Source organism: Cucurbita pepo, chromosome 15 (assembly GCF_057944985.1).
Source record: "Cucurbita pepo subsp. pepo isolate OVF chromosome 15, ASM5794498v1, whole genome shotgun sequence".
NCBI classification, from domain to species: Eukaryota; Viridiplantae; Streptophyta; class Magnoliopsida; order Cucurbitales; family Cucurbitaceae; genus Cucurbita; species Cucurbita pepo.
In genome coordinates, this window is record NC_141812.1 from 7,024,739 (window position 1) to 7,035,525 (window position 10,787).

The following is a 10,787-nucleotide window of genomic DNA, read 5'->3' on the forward strand; positions in this document are numbered from 1 at the left end:
ACACACGTCGCCTGCGCATGCATGTTCAATCGTGCGCAACACAACAACGTTGCTTCTCATTGTCATATCAGTTCCCAACAACACGATCCATGCATCATGATATGATGCATGACCATCTTAGTTTGCTCAAACCATATGTTGGGAACTCACCCATGTGTCGATCATCTCATTAGGACATTTCAAACATTCATCCATCTGGATTCTCTTGAGCATCAGACTCTCCCGTGTACATGCTAAACCATTTACGACATACTTTCTTGATAGCGGGTGCATGATCCAACCTTCGACACATGGGTTGGGGAGCAATATTGGTACACCTATTCCATCTCTTACTTTCTTGTTTCTTTCATCAACCATAGAAAATGTTATCTATTTTAAGATTAAGATCAATCATTAGCTCAGGCATAAATCCTGGCTTGGAAAAATATGAAAATAAGGGCCACCTTTAATAGGACAGGGGTAACGTGCCATTGCAACCATATCACAATCCTCACACAAATCTTGTTAAACATGTCATAATCTAATAATCATGCCAAAAACTTGATGATGGAATATAAAATTTTCAAATGACTCACAGTGTCGAAGGAATCATCATTTTCAAATGACAATTGTTGTCGGTGGCGTTTGTTGTTACAAACCTTGAGGATGTGAATCTAAGAACGATCATTAAGGTCATATATTGTGTGTTCTTCTTCAATGATGGAAGGAGAAGACGCTAAACCGATTGAGGCAGACTCTTGGAGAATCTTTTAAGAATCACCTACCGAAGATGTCTGGGCTAAAACTGCTAGTAGCCTAGACATTGAGTTGAGAAATTCAGTGTTTTTCCTTTGTGGCAGATCTTGTAAATGACCATTTGTCGAAAGACATATCAAAACTATTTACTTTTCGTTAAAGGATCGTCATATCCTTTCTGGCCTCATGTTTGATGTTCACATAGAGAACCTTAACATCTCATCAGAAGCATTCAAATGTCTCCCCCACAACTCTTAGATCTTCTCCAAAAAGATTTACTATGCTCATAGAGGTAAATCTGGAGAAATCGTCAACCTGTTTCCAAAACCCTTTCATGGGATCAGATTACTAAGAATTCTACCTGGATCCTTAAATATGTGAGCCTTCCAATCAGGAAAGACCCACAGTTTGCTCAAGTCATCGAACATGATGATGGAAAGCGTAAAAGTAAAATTCAACGAAAATTAAATTTTCTTTCCAAAGATAAAGATTCTTAAGCTCGAGATCTAGTACCTCATGAATCTCGAGATCTCCATAAAAAATCAACATGTCAAAGTCTATGCAAATAGAGCCGGTTGATTACAACAAAGAAGTAGTTTTAGTCGATTATGAGGGCAATCCCAGATCTCCAACTCAAACCGAATTGGATACTACATCTACCTTCAACCAGATCGATATTATCACAAATGAATTGTCCACTGATAAAGAATTCCTTAAAAATGCATTACAACCTCGAAGGATATCCTAAATATCCAACATCAAAATAACTTCTCAAATAAGATTCTCTCAACCATTGCAAGACAAGTTAAGAAGATTGAAGAAAAAATCAAGGAAAGACGACAACAAAAGAAATAAAAAAAAAAAAAAACTATTGCAAATATTAATGGCGTGAGATTCGCAAAAGTTGAGGAAAGTTCTTTTATTCATACCAGCTATTTTAGACAAAGTAATTAGTCTCGGCTCAACAGAAGAGGCACTTGCTCTGATTGAAGAAAAGCTAAACAATCTTTCAATTTTGATAGAACCTTAAGTAATTAAACTTTTAGTGTCATAATGAACCATATGAGAATGACCTCAAAAATTTTAAAAATGATTTCTCCAAAGAAGAAAAGATGCCCAAAAAAACTAGACCTCATCAACAAAATTGTTAAATTAGAGGACAAAGTCCAAAAACCTAGATGAAGAAAAATTGGTGTCCTAAGCCCTCTTTCCCCAATGTTCGGTTCGAAGAAAAAACTCAAATGACTCAATCCACCTATGAAGGAACATTCATACATAAGTGAAATATAGATGGTCTATCCGGTCATCTAGTCGTAAATGTAATCAACAAAATGTTGATGGGAGCTAGCGCCTATAGTCTTCGAGGTAAGTTTGACCACGCTATTGCTCAAATTGTAACTTTTGGTTTCACAGGAGTACTCAAGGATGGGTTGGAGAAGCATATCAACAACGAAGAAAAGCAAAGGATACTCAACCATACTACTATAGAAAGAGAAGTACAAATATAAAAAGTGAAATTGGAATATCTCAAGTTATGGAGAATGATATAAGTGTTGAATAGCCATTAATACCCTTTTATATATTGTCTTAAAGTTTGTCGTAGGCAAACTAGAAATCCATACTGAACGTTTGAGAAAATTCTTATGATTATAAGATGCAAAAAGTTAGCTACTTCTGATGGTACAAAGATATAATTGTAACTAAGGTTACGACAAGATATGATAGTACCCTTTAATTATGGATGATGCGCTTCATTGAAGGACTTCAAAAGTATATTTCTCGAAGGATAACTACCGCTCTCAATGAAGAGTGTAAGCATAAGATTCCTTGGAATGAATTCACTTATGGTGATTTAGGTTATGTAATAGCCAAGTCGACCGCCAGCAAATATTGTCTACTTTGGCCCGTTACGTATCGTCGTGAGTCTCACGGTTTTAAAAGCATCTGTTAGGGATCAAAATGATATTAATTAACAAATCAGAGTGGCGTAGTGGAAGTGTGGTGGGCCCATAACCCACAGGTCCCAGGCCAGAAACCTGGCTCTGATACCAACAATAAATAGCATTCCCATCAACTACAAGGTCGGTATAATTTTTGGTTTCACAGGAATACTCATACTCAAAGACAAATATGGCTTTGATACCAACAATAAATAACATTCCCATCAAGAAAAGAATTTTAAATTAGGAACTTCACCAAACTCTTTTAAATACTCTATGGGTGTTGTCCAACTCATGGTTTTAAAATGCGAATACTATATTGAGAGTTTCGCCCTACTTTGACCAGTGCATCGTGTAACGGTCATACTTCTTCAAATGTGCGGCCTCTAATCTTGACACGCTCACCAAAAACCTTATGGGGTACTTAATCTACATTCATATTTTTTACCTGGCTTTGTGGCTTTGTGGCTTTGTTGGACCTTAGGCAAGGTTTACCTTCGACATTCAAACATCACTTATGTGGAATCAAAACTTGTTTCACCATACACGCTGCCTATGCATGCATGTTCAATTGTGTACGACATAACAACGTTGCATCTCATCGTCATCTCGGTTCCTCACAACACGTCCCATGCATCGTGATGCAATCTCAAGTCTCGAGATAGCTTCTCGAGATAGCTTGACCATCTTGGTTGTTTAGACACATCCCTCGGGACAGTTTGGCCAAGTGGTCTAAGGTGCCAGATTTAGGCTTTGGTTTGAAGGGGGCGTGGTCCCACAGCTGTCATTTATTTTCATTTTTTGTAAACCTTCAAGCCCGCTGCTAGCACATATTATAAAAACCTCATGATTTTAAAACGCGTCTACTATAGAGAGAGTCTAGCCCTACTCCGACCAATGCATCGTGTAACGGTCATACTTCTTCAAATGTGCGGCTTCGTGATCTTGACACGCTATCCAAAAACCTTATGGGGTACACAATCTCCATTCACATTTTTCACCTCGGCTTTGTGGCTTTGTTATACCATAGGCAAGGTTTGCCTTCAACGTTGAAACATCACTTATGTGGAATCAAAACTTGTTTGACCACACACGTCGCCTATGCATGCATGTTCTATCATGTGCGACACAACAATGTTGCATCTCATCATTATCTCGGTTCCCAACAACACGATCCATGTATCGTGATGCAATCTCATGTCTTGAGATACTCGATCATCTTGGTTTTTCTAGACACATTCGTTGGGACAGTTTGGCCGAGTGGTCTAAGGCACCAGATTTAGGCTCTGGTCCGAAAGGGCGTGGGTTCAAATCCCACAGCTGTCATAATCATACTTTTTCAATCTCATCGTCTGACCCATGCATCGTATTGCAATCTCATGTCTAGATATAGCTTGACTATCTTGGTTTGTCAAGGCACATCTGTCGTACAGTTTAGTCGAGAGTGGTTTAAGATGCCAGATAGATTTGGGCTCTAGTTTAAAAGGGTATGGTTTTAAAACTCGTCTATTATGAAGAGATTCTAACCCAACTCTAACCCAACTCCAACCAGTGTCTCGTGATCTTGTCACGCTCACGACAAATCTAAAGGAGTACTCAATCTCTATTCACATTTTTCACTCGACTTTATGGCTTTGTTATACCTTAGGAAGAGTTTTCTTCTGCATTCAAACATCCATAATGTGGAATTAAAACTTGTTTGACCACACACGCCGTCTATGCGTGCATGTTCAATCATGTGCGACACAACATTGTTGCATCTCATCGTCATCTCGGTTCCCAACAGCACAACCCATGCATCGTATTGTAATCTCATGTCTCGAGATAGCTCGACCATCTTGATTTGTCCAAACACATTCGTCGGGATAGTTTGGCCGAGTTGTTTAAGGTGCTAGACTTCGACTCTGGTTTAAAAGGGCATGGATTCAAATCCCACAGCTGTCATTTATTTTAAATTTTTTGTAAAGCCTCGTGCCCGCTGCTAACACATATTGTTTGTTTTGACTTTTTATTTATCGTTGTTAACATCGTGGTTTTAAAACGCGTCTAATATGGAGAGAGTCTAGCCCAACTCCGACCAGTGCATCGTGTCAAAGTCATACTTTTTCAAATGTGCGGCTTTGTGATCTTGACACGATCATGACAAACCTTAAGGAGTACTTAATTCCCTTTCATATTTTTCATCTAGCTTTGTGGCTTTGTGGCTTTGTTGGACCTTAGGCAGGGTTTGCCTAGGGTTTCAAACATGAATAATGTGGAATTAAAACTTATTTGACCGCACACTCCGCCTATGCATGCATGTTAAATCATTTGTAACACAACAACATTGCATCTCATGGTCATCTCGGTTCCCAACAACACGACCCATGCATCGTGATGCAATCTCATGTCTTGAGATAGCTCGACTATCTTAGTAGTCCAAACACAATTGTTGGGATAGTTTGGCTTAGTGGTCCAAGGTGCTAGATTTAGTCTCTGGTTTAAAAAGGGATTGGTTTTTAATCCCATAACTGTCATTTATTTTTATTTTTTTAAAACCTTTAGGAGTACTCAATCCCCATTCACATTTTTCGACTTTGTGGCTTTGTTGGACCTTGGGCAGGATTTTCCTTCGGAATTCAAACATCACTTATGTGGAATTCAAACTTGTTTGATCACACACGCCGCCTATGCATGCATGTTCAATCATGTGCGACACAACACGTTGCATCTCATTGTAGATGAGAGCCCCCTAATTAGGTAAGACTCACAGTCTGCTCAAATCATCAAACATCATAACGGAAAGCGTAGATGAAAGCTATCTCGCGACGAAGAAAAGCAAAGGACACCCAATCATACTACTATAAAAAAAAAATAAAAAAAAAAAGTAGTACAAATATAGAAAAAGTAGTACAAATATCAAAAGTAAAGTTAGAATGTCTCAAGTCATGGAGATAGATATAAGAGTTGAAGGGCCGTTAATACCTTTTTATATACTGTCTCAAAGTTTGCCATAAGTGAACTAAACATCTATGATGAAAGCTAGAGATCAAAATGATTAATATCAGCAGAAGCGTGGTGGGCCCATAACTCACAGGTCCCACGATTGAAACCTAGCTTTGATATCATCATACTACATGTGAAATAACATAGTCAGCAAAAATAAGGGACACTACTTATCCTACAATACATAAAAGTGGCAGCGAACCACACATCACTCACCTATCTTTTTTGGTTTGATTGTCCTTCTTTCAGTGTCCCTCCACGAGGCGTCTCCGTCATCAAATCGAAGTTAAATCATGCTTCATGATAACGAATTACTTTGTTGATTGAATATCTTAGAGAAAAAAATACTTGTTTGAGATTTGAATCACTCCGCAGGCAAGATCGATCATGTCAAGCTTAGATGATACTAAACATTCAACCTAAACTACATAGCATTACAAAAAAAAAAAAAAAACTTATTACTTAGTTAAAAGAAGGCATAAATGATCTTTTTACTACCTTTTTCAAGTCTACAAGACAACATAAGTGGTTATATATAGCCTCAACATGAAACCCTTAACCTTCCACTAGGAATTTTAAGAGTTGTATCATTCATACTTTTTGGACTATAGTTAGCCACTATGAAAATGAGAAATTTTAAGAGTTGTGTCATTCATACTTTTAGGACTATAATTAACCCCTATGAAAATGTAACGATCTTATTTTTTTTACTAAAATAGAGTCGTACCATATGCATGATGTGATCTTTTTATGTGGAAATATTCATTTTAAATGTTTCATCAGTCCCATAGACTTACATAATAAAAATAAAATTCGTAAATAAATCGAAAACATATAAGAAATGATAATAAACATATATGTCCAAAAACTAGAAAACAAATGATGATGGAGTTGACACACGAGTCTTGTGAGTTGCGACTGATGTGGGAAGCGTGTGCGCTACACATGAGAAGAGCATGACTAGTTTGTCAGGTCACACATGCATTTCTCAAAGAGTGTCCTTTTCAGGTCGTGCGCTGCTGGGAGTGATTTAGTGCTTGTTGGGCCACCCGTGTTGAACCTGGATCCAAAAGTCTATCGGTTTTGTCTCTTTGGCCTATTTTCTACTTCTACTAGATCTTCGGCGCTCACTGAAAATGCATTAAGGAAATAAAAAGTCATAAAATGCATTTATGTCTATCGCGAGATTTCTGATGCGAGGGTGGTTGCTCCCACGAGATCGCTAACTCTTTTATTTTTTTCCTTGTTGTTACCGTAAATGTAACCTAAATGTGAATAAAATTCATAAAATACATTAGTGAGATCCACAAAAAAAAATTTGTAACTAGGATAAATAAAACTCATCTTCCTTAAGCTTATATTTCCTTAAAAGCATTCCATGATTGAGATGTCTTGATTCGTATCATTCTCCACTTCTTCAAGAGGATTCATGGTCGAATCTATTTGTAAAACTTTGCTGCAAAAGTAGGTTAAGAAAATACAAAAGACCTCACAACACTTTATCACGTGAACACTCAACACTTTATTCACGTGTACACTCAAGGAATTGTTGGCCATTGTTTGCACTCATTTACACAAATGAAGCTCTCTGTAAGGACATGGCTGATGCGATGGCTCAAAAAGACGGGTAAATTTTTTTGCGAAATAAAATCATTAAAATTTAAAACATAATTTACATTATACCAAAATAGTGTGCGCACATTAGTAATTTAAAATACAACATAATAGTTAAAAGACAGAATAAGGAACAGACGCAAAACATTTTAAAATAAAAGGGTTGAGACGACAGGTGAGGTTAGTCTATGGCACCAGATCCAGATTCCGCTCCCGACCTCGACCAGCTCCTTATTACCTGGAAAAAAATTGGAGAATAAGGAATGAGTACAAGACTCAGTAAGTAGCCTACTTGTAGGCTCTTAATCGTGTCCTTGATATGCTAGGGTACCACATTCTTTGTTCTTGCTTGTTCTTGATCTTGTTCTTGTTTTAAGTACTTAAGCCCCTATAATTCTTGTTCTTGACTTAGGGTTCTTATCTTGATCTTTCTTGAGGACCTTGGTTCTTAAACCCTAAAACCTTTGTTTTCCTTTAAGGGCCTTAGCACTATGGTTTTTGGTTCTTGGTCATTTGTTCCTGGTTCTTGTCCTTAGAACTAGGATCTTGATCCATGTTCTAGTCCTTTATCTTTCTCTTGTTCTTGGTATTCTTGGTTCTTGTTCTATTATTGATTCGTTCTCCAAGACACTTCCCCTAGGATTTACGGCACTAGACATGTACCTGAGAATCTTGCGTCCAAGGCTTCATGCGTTCTAAGCGACACAGCTTTAACTTACGTCCAAGGCTTCATGCGTTCCAAGCGACGTAGTCTTACCGCATCTTAGGGCTTGCCCTTCGATATGGTCTGCTTAACCTATGCCCAAGGTTTCATGCATTCTAAGCGGCATAGTCTAAAAACTTACATCCAAGGCTTCTTACGTTCCAAGCGATGTAGTCTTAAAACTGCATCAAGGGCTTGCCCTATAATACAGTCTGCTTAACCTATGCCCAAGGCTTCATGCGTTCCAAGCGACATAGTCTGAAAACCTACATCAAGAACTTTCCCTATAATACAGTCTGCTTAACCTATGCCCAAGGCTTCATGCGTTCCAAGCGACATAGTCTGAAATCCTACATCCAAGGCTTCTTACGTTCCAAGCGATGTAGTCTTAATACTGCATCAAGGGCTTGCCCTATAATACAGTCTGCTTACCTACGCTAAAGGCTTCATGCGTTCCAAGTAGCGTAGTCTAAGTCATGAACATGTTGTACCGTGGGAGGTCTTAGGAGGTTCTTGATTCGTGGATAAGGTAACTTACTCTCTTCTTGTTCCTCCGTGACCTTAGACTACTCCCCTTGATAGACCATAAAGGTCACTTGCTCGGTGCATACTTGAACATCATCCTGCAAGTCTGCAGGGCATCTCTAATAGGTGAGGGAAACTTGAGGCATGACATCCTGCAAAGGAAACATGGTGCAAGGCATCCCACCTAGAAGAGGAATTATTGGGCACCGCTTGGTGGGAGGTCATGGGTCACTTTGGACATGATTAGAGTATTACCTAGCATTCTTGAGTTTCTGTTTCTGAGTTTGGGGACCTTGATCCCTCGTCCTTGAGTGGTACCTAGCATTCTTCTTGCTTGGGTAGTTGTAAAGCTTGTGTGTTGTTTGTTCTTGGTTCTTAATCTTGTAAGTTTCTAAGGTCCTTAATTCCTTGAGACATAAGTTGTAACTTGTATTTGTAACCATATGAACCCATCTTAGTGTATGTTGTTCTAGAAGGTCATAGATTCTTAGGGAGTTATTTAGAGGGTTCTAGAAGAGTCTGAAGTCTTGTGGTGTTTCCTTTAGGTGTTTCTTGGATCCTAACTTGGTTTAGGTTCCAAACTTACTCCAATCAACTTGAGACCTCAAACTTATCTTCATGTACTTCATAATCGACCTTATAAGAAGTAGCAAATCATCCGGAGCACGTATAGACCTTGAAATCTCATAAGAGTCCTAGGGACATTTTGGCCATTTCACCCCTAATTCTTGGTTTTGCTACTTAACGTGTTCCAATCCCTTTCAACTTTACAAAATCATCAAACATCATAAAATAGGATCTACTTCAGGGTTTCATAGCATTTTGAGGTCATCTAGGTCAGGAACTGTAGGTAGATATCCTTAGGGGCATTATGGTCATTTTGCACCATTTCTTGGTTTACCCACTTATCCTTATCTAATGACTACTAAACTTCATTTAGAACCTCAAAATGCTATAATATGCTCAGAATTAAAATTTTATAGGCAGCGGAGTTCATCTAGTGGGTTATTCTAATGTTACCTAATTACCGAGCAATTTGATAGGTTTAAGGTCTTAACTCGCGGTTCTTTGAGTTTTTCTTTCATCTAATCCTAGTTCGTACTTGGTGTTCATATGAAAATCCAAGCGATTCCTGCAAGTATTTCTTAACAAAAAGATCCAAGGTGGCTACTTACCTCGTTGTCGACATTCAGGACCTCTGTTCTTGACCTTCCGGTACCCGATTTACCTCAACTTTCCTTTCACACACTCCTTATTATGTCTACTTTCTAGAACCATAGAGTTTTTCATGAGAATCCATCTGGAAGGGGGTTAAAATTGAGAAAAACCGAGGGAAGGTTGAGTTTTGGGTTGACATGGCCAGTTCAACTGAAACCGCCCACGTCATCGTCTTCTTCCTCCAGACAGGGAGAAGGCGCGTGCGACCGTTCGCGCCGCCGTCGTAAACTCGCCCTCCCCAACTCCTATCACACTGTTCGTCCCCTCGATTCCTTCATAAAACTTAAAGAAGGTGTTACAAGGAAGAGCTAGGGATTGATTTTTTACCTTCTCATCGGATTGTAGCCTAAGATATTTGCTTCCAAATTTCGTCCAAAATATGATTTCTCGCTGGAGTAAAAACAGAGGATTTCTTATTGGGTAGCCGATTCTAGGGGTTTTTTAGGCTCGATTTCGTCACGAAACCTCTTCCTTATTGTTCCCTTAATCTAAAGGAATTAGTTTGGAGGAATGACTTTGAGTGTAGGACCTTAATTTTGAGAAATCACTCTCGGTCTGCAAGTTACCCGACGCCTCCAATTTACAATCTCTTGGGTATCTTGTTCTTTGACGTTTCAGCTCTTTATTCCTTCATCAAAGTTACTCATCTTCTTTTTTCCGAAGCTAAAGGAATCCTTAATTTAAAGAAAAAGTGGTCGTAGATAGGAATTCGACACTTACCTCCAATTTGAGCCCGAAACAGATTTTCTTCAATTGGGAACGTTCCTGAGGTTATTTCTCTTCGCGGTCTTCTATGAAAACATTTCTTGGAGGTGCAGTAACCTATTGGGGTCGTCCTTGCTCGAAGAATACTTGTATATCCTTGGATTGGAATTTTGAGTTTTCCTTGAAGCTTTTTAATGGCAGATTGGATTGGGCGAATGGCTTCTAGGCACTTTCAGGACTCTATTCCTTCGTAAAACTTGTGGGTAATGTTGTTTAGAAGCTGTAGGAACAAGTTTGAAAGGAAATGGTGGAGAATTGCTCTCGAATTTGGAAGAAGCCTGAGAGTAGGAGACCCAAAATCT

The 10,787-nt window shown here is 38.7% G+C and overlaps 1 non-coding gene across 1 annotated transcript; it reads left to right on the top strand.

Moving 5' to 3' along the window:
• The first annotated feature begins 3,921 nt into the window (after positions 1-3,921).
• On the top strand, positions 3,922-4,001 carry TRNAL-UAG (transfer RNA leucine (anticodon UAG)). The gene has a single exon. It is a non-coding gene; the product is annotated as a tRNA-Leu (tRNA).
• Positions 4,002-10,787: the final 6,786 nt, after the last annotated feature.